The sequence below is a fragment of the Dromaius novaehollandiae genome, chromosome 10, assembly GCF_036370855.1.
Source record: "Dromaius novaehollandiae isolate bDroNov1 chromosome 10, bDroNov1.hap1, whole genome shotgun sequence".
In the NCBI taxonomy this organism is placed as follows: domain Eukaryota; kingdom Metazoa; phylum Chordata; class Aves; order Casuariiformes; family Dromaiidae; genus Dromaius; species Dromaius novaehollandiae.
The window spans coordinates 24291926-24306465 of record NC_088107.1 but is presented as its reverse complement, the minus strand read 5'-3'; the positions used below and the strand labels follow the sequence as shown (position 1 = coordinate 24306465).

General features: G+C 47.1%; 1 long non-coding RNA gene across 2 annotated transcripts in view; it reads left to right on the top strand.

Moving 5' to 3' along the window:
* LOC112992289 (uncharacterized) overlaps nt 1-14540 on the top strand; it is a 121911-nt gene that overhangs the window by 53104 nt on the left and 54267 nt on the right. For both annotated transcript variants that reach the window (XR_010390818.1, XR_010390817.1), the window contains 3 exons: nt 372-528; nt 872-1029; nt 12437-12569. This is a non-coding gene — a long non-coding RNA (uncharacterized LOC112992289). The remainder of the gene's footprint in view (nt 1-371; nt 529-871; nt 1030-12436; nt 12570-14540) is intronic.

Below are 14540 nucleotides of genomic sequence, written 5' to 3'. Positions count from 1 at the left end.
TGGAAATATTTTAATTATCCCTGGTGAACTGGCAATCAACTAACTTGAGGTAAAGATCACAAGTGGGGACAAAGTCTAAGGGGAATTTTTATGCTTGGAGTCAAATTTCAGCAACATTTTCTAAGCATTTCTAATTGGAGTGGTTTAACAGCCATCACCAAACGTCCCTAAATCAAAACACTTCTAATGTGTATGGAAAGCAAATCACAGTTGTGCTGTCCTAGTACTGTGTTATGAGGTGGACAAATACAGGGCTTATAAAGGAATATGGGGAACAGCCTAACCAGGGAGATCTTTCTAAGCAGCTTTATAGTCAGAGGAAGTTTTTAATGGACTGTGAATCAAAAATGACTTTATTTTTTGTTTTCCAGACTTGCCAGTGAAAGAAAGCCTTGCATTTGCCAGAATGCTTTCAGATTGTCATCTTTGCCAGCCAAAGCAGTCTCTTCTTGTCTGCTTCCAAGAAGCATGAGCTTAAACAACTGGTCTCAGAGTGGGGTGTATCTACAGTCTTAGCCATGAGGAGAGGTGATTATTCCTCACTAGTAATTCAGTTTCCCATAAGGAAATTATCACATACGTAGAGGTGTGCACCTTCCTCTATTCTGTTGACATGCACTGCTAGAAAGATTTATTTCTGTAATAAGATCTTTACAGTGAAACTTAACAAAAATGAGGGGGGAAGTTTATTAATTATATATTTTACAGTTAATGAAACATAATATTTAACAGAAATAATTGCAGGCATCTGCCTTGATGGCACAATTCATTTTCAGTAATAAACGGTTTGTGTTTCCCATTGTTGGACTGATCGGTTACCAAGACAAATCCTGCCTCGTGCTAAGCGCCTCTTCTCTCTTTGGGTTTGCAGGTGATGAAATGTTCTCCTCTTCAGTATATGCAGAAGAGACTGGAGCTTAGCTCCTATCTTCATAACAGTAAAACTACAGTGAAATCTGAATTCTTTGTTCATGTTTCACTGCCTACTTTGAGGAAAACAGTGATCATGAGATCAGACGTCAGCCTCAGGTGAGTATAGATACCACCCACACCAGCTCTACCAACACACTGCAGTCTGTATCTGATTCATTCCATTCTTGTCTATCCCTGGCAGTCCTGCTGCAGGCTCTGGTAGGCATGAAAGCCTTGTTCTACAGGACTCCAGTATCTCACCCCTCTAGCTGCTTCCAAGCATATTGTGGCCTCTTCCAGTTGTCCTGAAATGTCATGTAGGAGCACTTTTCACACTCACCTCAGCTGGGATTTAAGCCGTTTGCAAAATCTGGTTATGGATATACATTAGCTGTCCATGTAGTAACTTGGCTGGTTGTCAGCGTATGTGCCCCTTTGGTGTCTGATACAAAGGGTGGCTGGGTGACTTCTTCTGTACCCTGACATTTACAGATTAAGAAAGTTTATGTTGCAGTATCACTTTGATATTTTTCTATGTTGCTAGCACCTTTCAAGCAAGTTGGATTCTGCTTCATGTAGGTGTCTATCCCTGGTTATCTTTCTGCTACCTGAGGTACACTGCAGAGTCTGTGACACACACTTGAGTGATTTTTTTTCCCTCCACTTGAGGGAAGTATCTTACAACATTTTATGCTGGTCTACTGCAGTTGACTCATGCCACCTCTTTCTGAAATGCAGCCAACCAGGTAAGAGAAGATTAAAAAAATTTTAACAGCATCCAGATCAATTTAGGACAGGAAGTAAAAACAAAAGTTGGTTGAAACATTGTAAAGAGACAAACCCAACAGGCACAGGTGCCCACTAAACACTGTGTGACAGTGTGACATTCCTTCCTTCTTTCATTTTTTTCTTTAAAAATATATCAGTTCAGTTAGTGGGTTCTCCCTGTGGGGTTCACCACAAATAAGCTGTGACAGGTGAAGTCATTAGCTCTAATAGCTATGCACACCTCAAGATAACAGTCCTTCATACATAAGAGGTTGTTGGGAACTTTTCAAGGAGGTGTTTATATAATGACATGCCACAGGGATCAGAGTTAGGTCCAGTCTTCTTTAGTGTCTTCATTAATGAGCTGGAAGAGGGGGTAAACAGCATGTTAATGACATCTGTGGATGAAGTGAAGAGAGAACTATGCAAAGGGAGGTCAGTGGTGCCAGCCAGCCAGAGGTGAGTGGAGCTGGGTAGTATCTGCTATAGGCTTTCAGTGTGGCTTCATGTTGGCCTGGTTTCATAAGCAAAAGGCAGAGCCTTGGGCTGTGTCTGGGCAACCAGGGAGGTGGGCTAGGTGTTTGTAAGGGCATCTGTTAGGCTGTGGGGTTGGCTGCTTGGCTTTAAACCACAGGTTTTCTGCAGACCCATCTTGCAAATGTTGAAGTGCATGAGTAGCGGAAACAGCAAGTTTGGATGGAGTCTTGCGAGTGTGGAGGAGAACAGAGAGCGTGTGTGAGCTGCATGTCTCCCTTTCACGTGTCTGCACTCTCACGTGCGTGTCTTCCAGTACCTTTCGGAGATACTTTCTTCCAAAAAGGTCTGACAGTCTTTCAGGCATCAATCATGGAAACTCCACAATAACCCTGCAAAGTCAGGAAGTGTTACCAAGATTGGGGAAAAGTCTGTGTCTCTGTGTTATTCCTCAGAGGCTGCAGGGGAACCATTTGCCTGCTCCTGAGCAAGGAGAGGTGAGCGGAGGACTGGTGCCTCCTGCAAGTGCGCACAATGGCTGCAATCAGAGCTCTCCCGCTTTGCCTAGAGCCGGGGATGGGAGCCAGGTCTCCTAAACCCCTGTTGCCTGCCTTGACCACTAGAAACACTTCCTCCCCACATAAACCTCACCGTGAAACCACCCAGAGGAGAAGGGCTTTGTTGTTTGGCAGGGAGAGCACAGGCTCTGCTCTACCCAATCCGCAGGCACATTTTTGGGGTTGTGTGTTTACTAAAATCTTGGCTTTGCTGGTCTGGAGAGAATAAAAGTTGATTGTTCACCAGCCAGGGATCGGCGTCTCCCTGCCTGTACGTGTAAATATCTCTGCACAGCCGTACCAGGCCATAGGGAATGTTTGTGGCGCGGCAGCCTGCTTGTGTTAGAAGCCTTGTCTCTCTTCTGCGGTAAACACGTCTCCTGTTACCTGGTCTCGCTGAAGCTTTCCTGGCTTCTCCTGTCCTTTACTTGGCCACATTGGCTTCAGGGGCTCTTGATAGCTGGATTGATTTATTTATTTAATAATAAAACTTAAAGAACTGGTTGTTTTCCAGATTGCTCCGTCCTGGGCACTGGCTGTTTCTGAGGAGCCAGGTCGTGATGGGGTTAGTGTGGAGGGAAGCAGGGCTGCTTGGTGTGAGCCTCAGCTCTGCCAACCCTACTGCTCCGGCTGCTTCTCAGCGTTCTCCCAAGAACCCTCTTTCTCCTGAATTAGCAGGAATGGCTGCGCTGCGTTCAGACTGTGCAGGCCTTGCTGCTTCTGTCTCTCTCAGTGCGTGGCAGGGACCGTGTGAAAGGGAGTTCACAGCCCGAGTTTACAAACAGGACCCTGTGACAGCAGAGGGAAGGTTTCGGAAGACTGTAGCAAGGGAATTGGCCTTCTGTCAGTTATTGCTTGTGTGCAGGTCCCTCCTAGGTGTCACAGCATATGGTTGCTGTCTCTCACCTGCTCCGTGAGTCCACATCTGAGTGTGGCTGCTCAGCACATAACATGTTAGGGAGAGGCTGCAGAGCTTTAGTGTGCTTATCCCATCTTTTGCAGAGAGGGCAGTGACACCCTCCCTACATGGGTTAGCAGTGTTGTCTGTTTATTAGAGTGGTTGGGAAGCAACAGCACTCTGTCAGATGGTGGATTAGTAAGTCTTTTAAGGCAGAAGTCAGGGATCTGAACTCTGGATCCCAGCCTGAGGCATCTGCTGGTCCAGATTTGAAGGCAGTCAACATCTGGCTGGTGCAGGAAAGTGTCCGCCCCCAACAACTTCACATGTGCTGCTGACAAGCCTAATGGGACATTTTGCTGCTTTAGGAAACTTAATTTTGTTCAGTTTCCTAAAATATTCTTGAGTTCTATGATGCCTACACTGGAGCACTGCTTTGAGCAGAAGTCAGTGTTACTGGTTCATCTCTCATGCTCTCCTGCCTGTCAGTTTTACATCTGAAGTAATGAAACCCACCTCCTGTTCCTCTCTTACTCTTCTGACCTTGGTTTTGCAGAGTGTTCAGGGGCATCTTAAAGACTTCATGGTTCAAGAGGCAGGAGTCAGTTACAGCTGCAGGTCAGTGCTTCATATGGTTCATTTCCCTGAAGGTTTGGCTCTTCCTTCAGGAGGAAGTTTGTATCTTAACAGTGTTTCTACCAGTAGAACTGGTAATGTTGAGATTGTGTTTTACACAACAGCAATAGAACGAAGAAAGCGGAGGCAATCAGGACCCAAAATAATTATGTTTATCATCTGTAATGATCACACAGGCTGTAACTGCACGTAAACACTTCTAGCTGGCTGCTTTCAAGAACACAGAATTAAAGGAGTATTAATAGAGGAGTCACTGATTATTTAAAAGGACACCACCCAGTTGCTGAACACTGCAGCAGGGGATTCTCTAGACTGTAAACACACCTATATTATTACATATGTGAAAAACAAGGGCATATCGAGTGTTGACTCCTTCTCTGTGTGTGCAGGCATTAGAGGGTGTAGTTTTCAGAGTGAGACTGCTGGGGAAATAACAACTCAGCCTCTTCCTTAGTGATCCCTAGGATTTGGAAGGTGTAATCGGAAGAGCCTACAGCTGCCTGAGCTCCTCTTCATGGAGCGGATTATTCCAAGGGAGCTCTGATGTTTCCCCTGTGGCTATGTCTGCTCCTCCTTAGTTTCGTGCCAGTCTGGAAACATAACCCTGAATGGGGACTTTAGGACTGGGTTCCCTGCTAGCAAAACTGTCCTCCAGTCCACCGCTGCACAGTCTGAGGGTGCTGGACAGAAATGTCTGGGCGAATTCATGTGATCTCAGTCCAGAAAAGGCCCCTGAAGACATTTGCTGCATTCCCAAAGATAAGCAAAAAAAAGCAATATTCTCCCAGCTGTCCTCACAGCTCCGTTTCTGCTCTCTCTGCTAGTTCCTGCCCTAGTGCTGCACTGTTAGGGAGAGCCAGGCTTTGGAGTGAGGGAGAAGGGATGAAAGAAAGTCTTGGCCAAAGTGAGTACAATGAATTTTTGCGTTTAGCTGTTTGATGGAAGGTCTTAGTAACAACCTGCTTGGAAGTCTTTAAGCTGGCAGCACAGGAAGAGTTAAAGCCAGATTTTGTGTTTGTATAGTGGAATTTGTTGGAATCCCATCAGAAGTCTGTGACACTTCATCTCTTGAGTAAAACATCTGAGATGCCGCATGTTTCTTTTTTCTGATGTTCAGGGTTATAAAGTGGCTTTCTAAACTCCTTGTTTTCCATGATGATGTCCAGATGAGGATGTAATATCTCTCCTTGTCGTGTTATAGGAGGCCAATCCTAAGGTGTCTCTGTGGGTAAGGGAGGGATATTTCTCATCCTCTGAGATCTGTCAATGGGAACTGGTGTTTCTCCTGCAGACATTGCCCCTCTGCCAAGAACCTTCCTTTAGCAAGGCTCTTAGGAATTATTTTCATATCTGGAAGGTTCTTTTAGAGCCAGACGTTGATATAAATGAGTTTTTACTAAAATACAAATGCAAACCAATCAGGATTTCACTCCAACACTTCCATTTTCCTGCAAACTGTTTTTCCAGGGGCACCCTCTCCTACACCAGTAGGGGAGTGCTGTCAAGACAGGAGCCATTCCTCCATATCTGAGGGGCAACCAACCACCGAGGGACTGAGCCAGATACTTATATAGGTATCTCATGCCAGCGGGCCAAGGAGGAGAACTGATCTTTGTGGTGTGCTCTCTGCCTGGTCAGAAGGGTCCTCTGTTAACTGTACAAGTGAGATTCTGCCTTCTGTTTCAGGGCCATATAATCCTAGAATTACAGGATAATGTTGCGTTAAAGAAACGCAGAGGTCTTTAGTCCAGCCTCCTGCTCAAAGCACAACCACCTTCACAGTTAGGTCCAGTTTGTCAGGGCCCTGTCCAGTCAAGTCTTGGATATCTTCAAGGACAGGGATTCCACAGCCTCTCTGGGCTCCTGTCCAGTGCTTAACCCCTCTCAGTATGAAAAATGACTGTACTGGGTTTATTCTGGTGCTGAGTACTCAGTAGCTGAGTGTAAAATCTTTTCCTGAATCTTTTCCCTTTTCTGTGTGCTGCAATGCTGCAGTCCAGGAGACAGAAGAAGGCCAGAACACATCTCATTGTTTCATTTGACAGTCTGCCCATCCAAACTGATCAGTCCTTGGAAAGGCAAGGCAAGCAATGCATACATTTCTAAGTCTTGCTTCCATCTTAGGCCAAGTCCTCCCCTTACTAATAGCTCCTGCGCAGAGAAGGAGACTCCCAGCTGTTCTCTGTCTGTGTGCTCTCTGGTGGCCTGGATATGCTACATAGGAAGGTAGTAGCCCTGTTTTTTGTGTCTCTTACCTGAATACTTTGAGTCGTTCAGATTTTGTGCATTCTACTTTGCTCTTGGCTTTGGGCTTTACTGGAGTTAAGCACAACTACGAGGACTTGCTAGGTGGATTCTGCTTCCAAAGCAGATTTATCTCTGGTGGAGTGTTTGCCTGTGTTTCACATTGGTGAGTAGACTAGTGTTCACAAAGAGATTTTGGGGTGGGATCAAATGTTTCCTAGGCTGGGGACAGAGTCTGGCTCCTGTGGGGTGGGGTGAACACTTGACCTCTGGAACTGGAGGCTGCTGCTTGCTGGAGCAGGGAATTTCTGGAGCAGTGGGGCAAAGCCTCCGGATTTTCATGCTTCAGCTCAACTGCTCTAGGAAGAGACCTATAGGGAGGAGGACCTGTATGGCCAGGACCCTGAAAGTCCTTCCCATGTTCTTTTCCATGGAAATGGAACAGCAGAAGAAGATGCTAAATCAGTGATGCAGATGGGGGAGCTCCTGTGGTGGACCCTTGGCATGAGAGCTATGGAACGAAGCTTCAGGCTGTCTGAAACTGTACAAACACAAAATAAAAAGATGAGGCCTTTCCCAGAGAATTCCCTACCTAAGTGTGAGAGTGGTGGAGGTGAACAGAAGAGCAGTGAAGTGATACTGACTGTAGTCTTCATGCTCTGCTGTGCTAACTGCTGTCAAACTTTTAGCAGGAATCACAGCAAAGGGAGATTTTGAAGAAGACAAGCAAGCAGCTTTGTGGGTGTTTTTCCCTTCTAGAAGCATGAATAAAGAAAAGCACGACAGTGCTTCCTTGAAAATCTTGTGGGTGGACTGGTGCTATGAGCTGATAGAAGATGGGGGCTGATTCCTTGATACTGAATGAAAGATGACAGATGGGGAAAGGCAAGGCAAGGCCTTCAGCACTAATATAATTAAATTACTTCTGAGAACATTGGGAATTTTTTTTTTAATATGAAAGAGAAAAGGAAGGATATTTGCTTGAGATTAATGGCATAATGGGAAGTGCAGAGGTAAACTTTGTCAGTCCTTTGTTCCTGAGAAACCTAAAGTGAAGACACTGTACCAGCTTTAAGAACAGTAAGAGAAATGGGTTTTAGGGTGGCTTCTCTGATCTTAGAGAGGGTAGGCTGCATGGGACTGGTCCTTTCTCCTCCTGCCTTCATCAGTGGTCCCAAGCTCTTGTTTTGGAAGAGAAGGTGAAGAGCCAATACCCCTCCAGACCAGTAATGTCTTTACACCCCTACTTTCCTCCCTGTGTCTTCTCTCTTACACACTAACAAGTCTGAGCCTGCTTAGTTATGCCTTGAGCAGTTGTGCTTTTAATTGTGCTCTGTGTCTTTGACCATCTGTTGTGCTCTTTTCGGAATCTGTTTCAGTTCTGATATCCCCTTTGAGATGAAGGGACGACAAGTGCACACAGTATCCAAGGTGTGGATGAGTCATAGATTTTTCTGTTCTGTTCTTTTTTCCTTTCCAAATGATTCACCACTTGATCTGTTTCTTGATGATTGCTGAGCATTAAGCTGACATTTCATGGAACTGTCTATCACGGAAGGTGGCCTGACTGCTTTATGTGGAAAAATGAGGGCCTACCAATAAGAGTGAACATGGATAAAGTGATGTCTGTTAGACTAGATTGTTTGGACAGGGAATATCACAAGAGCCTGAAGAGAAAGGTTACGGTAACTCCCAGCATGGAAGCCACTGGGGAGAAAGGCCAAGATGCAGTTCATGGCATTACAATGTCATGTGTCAGGAAGGTGCTGCTGTAATTTGTTGATGGAAGTAAAAGAGCAAGCATGGCAGACCTCTTCTTTGACCAAAAGTACAAGAGAGAGGAAAATCAGGCCAGAAGAGGGAGCTGGGGAGGCTCCAGCTTGAGTAGGGAAGGTGAGAGACACAAAATGAAAGGTTAATGAGCCAAGAGAACTTGTTAGGAAGACAGAGCAACTGCCAAGTTTGGGCAGAGGATGTAGAGCAATATCTGTGAGAGAGGGCTATGTGCAAGGATTGCAACAGACTGTGTGGAGAGAGCAGTATCTTCCCTGGCTGCCAAGTTAAACTTGTGGTCCTACTCACCCAGGCCTGGGAGTCCAAGACTGAAGGTTTAGCTCCTAGAGCTCCTTGGAGACTTCATGGAGGATGAGAGCTGAGGTAGGTGCAGACAGACTACAGGTGGCATTTGGTGGACAAAATGGGCAGGCTTAACCTCCACATATTTGTTGTGTAGGATTAACGTAACTGCACCATCTCTTACATTTAGCAGAGCAGAGGGCTGAAGTCTGAAGGAACAGGGTAGCTGGAGTTGGAGGAAGACCAGGAGGTGATACCTGGAAGAGGCCTGTTCTACTTTTTGGGATAAGGGGATAAAATTATGGTCTGGAGCAACTGTTTATGTGCTTTAGCACCTTCTGACTGCATATGAGGCATATTCTCCATTCATAGGGAGAGCATAAGCTCATGTGACTTCCTCTTTATCATCTCAGCACTCGCTCTGGCTCCTTTCTTCTGGTGTGCAGGCATGTTCTGGCCTGTCCCGCTGCTGCCAGGGAGATACTGTGCTATCTCTGGCTCCGATAGTGCCAAGAATGCCTCGCTGTCAGCAGGATGCTCTCGCTCTCTGGAGTCTCTTTGCCATGCAGAGTGCTGTTACTGCTTGGGCCTGCAGAATCCAGCCCCAACACACAACAGTGTGCATTCAGCCCAGTGCTGGCTTTTCTTGACCGCTGTGCATGTTCTGTGCACCTAGGCCACACTGCAAGTGTGATTCTCATTTGGATTTGTGTGTGGTGACAGTGTGTGGACAGGTTGGATATTCATGCCAGCCCCTCAGTATCTTTAGGAAAGTCTTACTCCATCCTAGATTGGGGAGATCATCCCTTTACCTCTGTCAGCTGCTCCCTACCTTGCCTTCTGAGCTTCTCTTAACGATATCTCAGACTGCTTTCATGTGGTTTCCTGATGCCCTTTTTTGACCTTCCTTTCTCCCCTAGGCATGACACCTCGGTTCTTAGATGTCACCCATCATCACTGCTCCCTACATGAGCAGTGAAAAGAACCACCTGATATTTTGCTTGCTGTCTCTCTTCCAGCTCTCTGACACCTTTCACATCCAGCTTCCAACCACAGGAAGAAATTGAGGTATTTAGTCCCATGATTATCAGCCCAGGAAAACTATCTGTTAGCTAGAAAACAGGAGTGTGCATAGCTAAAATAACCAAGTCTAATTCCAATTGACAGGGGAAACATTCCATTGTCCGCTGCTAGTCCTGTTTAAAAGAGAGTGCCGCTTCTGGGATGAATAAAATGAGGCATACAAACAAAATTGCCTGGCTGAAATCAAATGGGATCCATGGCAAAACTAGAGTTACCAAGGAGATCAACTGGCATAACTGCTTTCACTGCTGTTGGTTAGTTACTTGAATAAAGTGAGAGAAACCATGAGTTCCTTCAGTGATAACTGGGGAGCACTGGTTCTTCTTGGAGGGGTTTCAGACAATATCCTCTTCCCTATTCAGCGCCCTAGCTGAGTCCTTGGTCAGATGCCTGTGCCCTGCTCAATCCCAACCCCTTTGTGACCGCTCTGAGAAGGGAATTCTCCAGGCCTGCCTGAGTCTGGAATAGCCACAGCTCTGAGTCTCAGAGCTTCTTGCACCCTTTTCTTCTCCCAGAAGGTGCCCTTCTCTGCCTGCCTAGATGCTCTGGGGCTTGTTCTGTTCCAGCGGGGTTGTCTTGTTCTCTAGACAGTGATATGAGTTGCCAGGTCAGGGTCTCTAGGAGTGCTGTTGACTGTACACTGATGTGCAAGGCCTCTCTCTGTCATTGTTCTACTGTTGCTGTTTTATAAAGCGTGGAGGATGGTGAGCATACATAGCTCACCAAATTACTTAAGGGGCTCTCTCTCCTGTTCCTGTATTCTGCAGGCAGGTCCCTCTCCAATATAAACGTGTACCTGCAGGGTTAGGTGCCAAGCATCAGTCATCTGAGAGGACTGTAAATGAGGTTCCTTCAAGAACTAGTTCTGTTTTGCTTAGGGCCATAATGGGGAAACTGCTGTGTTTCCATTAAATCCCCTTTGTATCAATCTGTAGAGTTCGGCTGTGGGAGAGAGGTGCTGAGATCCCAATAGACCACTAATTAATTACTAACCCCACGTTACTTATTGGCAATGCAGGGGCCTTCCAGCACTGCCTCTTTATAGTTAATTAGGGTGAAAGCCAAGCAGAGGCTCCATTTCACTGGTGATCAGTTAACATTCCCTCTGGCTTTATTCCTTGCAGACACATCTTGGCATTGTGAGGGGAAGCCAAGATTGAACATATGGCTTATTGTGGAGCTCTGACCTTCCCAGAGTGCCAGTGCTCTGGGGCAAAGTCAGACGCCTGGAATTTCCATCTAGCACCACTCAAAAGCCTACCTGAAAAACCACTGTGCCACTTCTGGGAAAACGAATCCACATGTGAAGTGCAAGCAGTTGCTATTATCTCATATTATTTGTCACTATACAACATGGACAGCTAAGAAACGTCTTGTGTTGACTGCAAGACTCTCTGCTCTAATGCCTACCTCGTGCTGCAATGTTAGGTGGCAAATTCCCTCCCAGACCAGCCCCATCTGACTGGCCTAAACTGTGACAGCTGCTCTGCTGCCCAGCTGTATCTGGAGCAGGAGGGAGGCCACGGTGCTGTGCTGTGGCTGTGGGAGCACCTTTTGGGGCTTGATGCTCAAGGCCCTACCAACAGCATCCTTCAAAAGCCGCATAGCTCCAGGGCCACTCTCTGAGGGGAACCCCCGGCCGTGTGTGTCCCTTGCATGCCGCGAGGAATCCAAGGGGTAATAAGATAATGGATTGGGATGCCGTGGGAACTCCAAGACACACTTCTCCAAACCACACATGCAGTCTGATGGTATCTTATGTGTCAGTGAAGAAAAAAGCACTGCTGGGATGAGGCACAGTAGTTGAGAGAGAAACTATCCAGCTGTTCTGAGTGTGAAAAGAATACTGTGGTTGGCCGGCCTGAGAGAGACCTTGGATAAGCAGGATGTAACTGCTCCCAGTGGCTTGCCAAGATCTGGGTGGGAAAAACCTTCCTTTGAAGAGGATTTCCCATCTTCTACGGAGGACTCCCCAGCTGCCGAGCTTTCTTTGTTGCTGTGGCCTCGTGTCTGGGATTTGCTTTCCTCAAGACCTTGAAACCTATTCCCCTTCCCAGCTCCTCATGGAGTTCTCTGCCGTCTGTCTCTGGTAATGCAGCTGTTTGCTCCTTCTCTGGAATCCACTTTGAACAGAAAAGATTTCTACTTTATTTTCCTTTTGCTCTGCTGCGACCTAATTACTTAACTTTATATTGCAGCTTCTTCTGACAGCTCTTGCTAAAGCACTCATCAAAGCCTCCCTGCCCCAGCGCTGGGGAGGTGGGTTATTAGTCTCTCTGTGCTCAAGGTTAGAGGAGATGTTTTCTTCTATTGTGGACTAGCAACTCTCCCAAACAAATCTTTAGCCTCCCTATTCAAGATCAAAACCACAGGCATCTGGGAGCACATTAGAGTAATGCGCATTCAGAGACACTGCTTTGTTTGCTTTTAGTGACTGTCAACTCTGACGTGCTGAAGGCAAACTGACTTCACCCTGATGCTTCACACTTTGTGCCAGGCTGTCTGGGAAGTCTCCGTGCCTTGTCCCGGGAACCCTGGGGCACCCGTGTTCCTCCTGTGCTCCCCAGCACAAGTGATTGTCAGCCTGGCTATCAGGAGACGGGCTGGGAGCTGGTGGGAGGGCTAATGGCCTGTTCTTCCGTCTGAAAACGAGCAAGACCAATTCTCTGTTGCAGAGTGGGCAGTGCTACCCTCACCTTGAACCAGCACACTGGTTCTCTGCTCTGGGGTGTGTTAGTGCATGGCGTTGTATGGGTGTCAGCCTTGACCAAAACCTGGTCTCTTCTAGGGAGGATAAGCTTCAAAAGGAAAAGGCTTCTGCAGCTGAGGACAGTCTGTTACTTTGGAAACTCTCTGGGCTGTGGCCTCACATGGTGGAAAGATTCGGCAGAGTCAACTGAAATGTGCTGGCATATCAGAAGGTGAGCACATGCGGTGGCACGGTGACTCTACTGGTCTTGTTTCTTTTGCTTTTACCCTAGCTATCTGCTACTACAGAGGTGTCTTATGGGTGATAACAGTGAGTGTTTCCACAGAGTGGACGTTACAAATCTGAAGTCCCTCCAGGCCTCCAGGCTGCACAGGAATATCACATACTTAATTCTTGGCATAACTAGGTCTGTTTGGTATTGGAGTGATTGGAAGAATATCTGGTCTCCCTCCTACCTTGACTAGATTAGACTCCCAAATTGCCCTTTTTCCCCTCCGTGACAGGGAGACTGATGCACCTACCTGGAGCCAAGGGCTAATGTAGGCAAAATAAATCACTGTTGGCTGTGATTTCCCGAATGTGTGATGTCCTAGAGATGTGGTACTGTGCTGGCCAGGAGGGGATATATGAGAGAGCAAGAGAGCCTGGTTAAATACCCATGTCCTACACTCAGATTTCACATGCATGTGCCTGAGCTGCATGCAAAGAACAGCTGCTCAGGCCTGACTTAGGCAGTGTCCTGATCTGCACGCAGCACTGTGGCTATAGGAATGCAGCATCTATGAACAAGGGTCGGACTGGCCCCAGGGGCAGAGGGGTTTGTGTCGGGCCAGAGGGTTTGTGTAAGGGGCAACTACTACATGGTGCAGGCCTGCATTAGGTACCAGGACCAACGGTGGGACTAAACTTCCTTGGCCACCCAGTGACTCTGCTCTAGAAACTCACTTCCAGTGAGGAAAGCAAGGCAGGATTTGCAATGATCAGTAAAGAGAGGGGACCAGAAATGGAACAGGAGATGCTGGAAGGGCACTGGAGATTGCTGACAAAGTCAAGGATGGTAATGGGAGCCAGATCTGACTGGGGCTGGAAGAGGGATGAGAGGAGGCTGAGTTGGTCAGAAGACAAAATAGGTGGTTAGAGGCATCCCACTCATTCCTTATTTGAGCAGCTCTGGTCACTGCCACTAGCTCTCCCAGCAACACCATCCCAGGACCTGTGGGGATGTTCACTCACCGCGTGGTCATGTACTGGTGTAGTCCTTTGGCGGGACAGCAGCACACTGCTCCGTCCATCACACCCTGCGCTCACAGGACTGTGTGCATCCGCTGTTCTGTGACTGCCGGTACCCAGCACGTGCCTCTGCCCCTGGGCAGCAGCTGGTACATCCATTTGCTCAGCAGGTATGTTCGTGCATTCCCTGGAAGAGTGGGCCTTTCAGAAGAGGCAGGGAAAGAGAAGAGAGGAAAAATTGGCAGGGGGGTGGAAATAGAGGGAAATGGAAGGCAGAGGGAAAAGGCAGCAAATGACTGAAAGAATTAGAGCTGGAGTGAGGAAAGAACTGTGCGTCCCCGGTTGCTTTGAGCACTCAGCAGATCCTGTGGTGTGTCTGCTTTATTACTGACAGAGTTCTCCCTTCTGTCGGCTTGTTTCCTAATTGCTGGTCTTGTAAACTGCTTGATTTATGGCTCTGTTCATCAGTTCTGGCCCTCGGGTATAACATGCTTTTCCTTCCAGGCTGGGAAGTGAATAACGAATTAACAGCCCGCCTTAGGTTCAATAAGAAGCTGAGCATTCAGGGATCTTTATTGCAATGCATGTGCCAAATCTAACTGCTTAATTTTTACTTCTCATTCATGGAGGGTATTCAGTGACTCCTTCCCCAGGGCAGCAGCTGCATTGTGGATGCTTAGTGCCTTTGAAGTGTCCCACAAGAGAAGCCACCAAGGAATGGATTCGCTGTTGGTTTGCTTAGGGAACTCAATCTGTTTCCTTGCAGCTTGCTCTGAAGCTGATATTGTGTGCCATACGTGTTTGTCTCAGACAAACTTCCTTTCAGTACAGTCAAGGGATGAAGATCAAGGCAGAGAACAAACAGTCCTGCTGAGCTAGAGCCATGACCCCCAATGTGCGAGGAGCTGTCAAGCCAACCCCTGGCTGTCACCTCAATGTTCAGCTCTAAGAA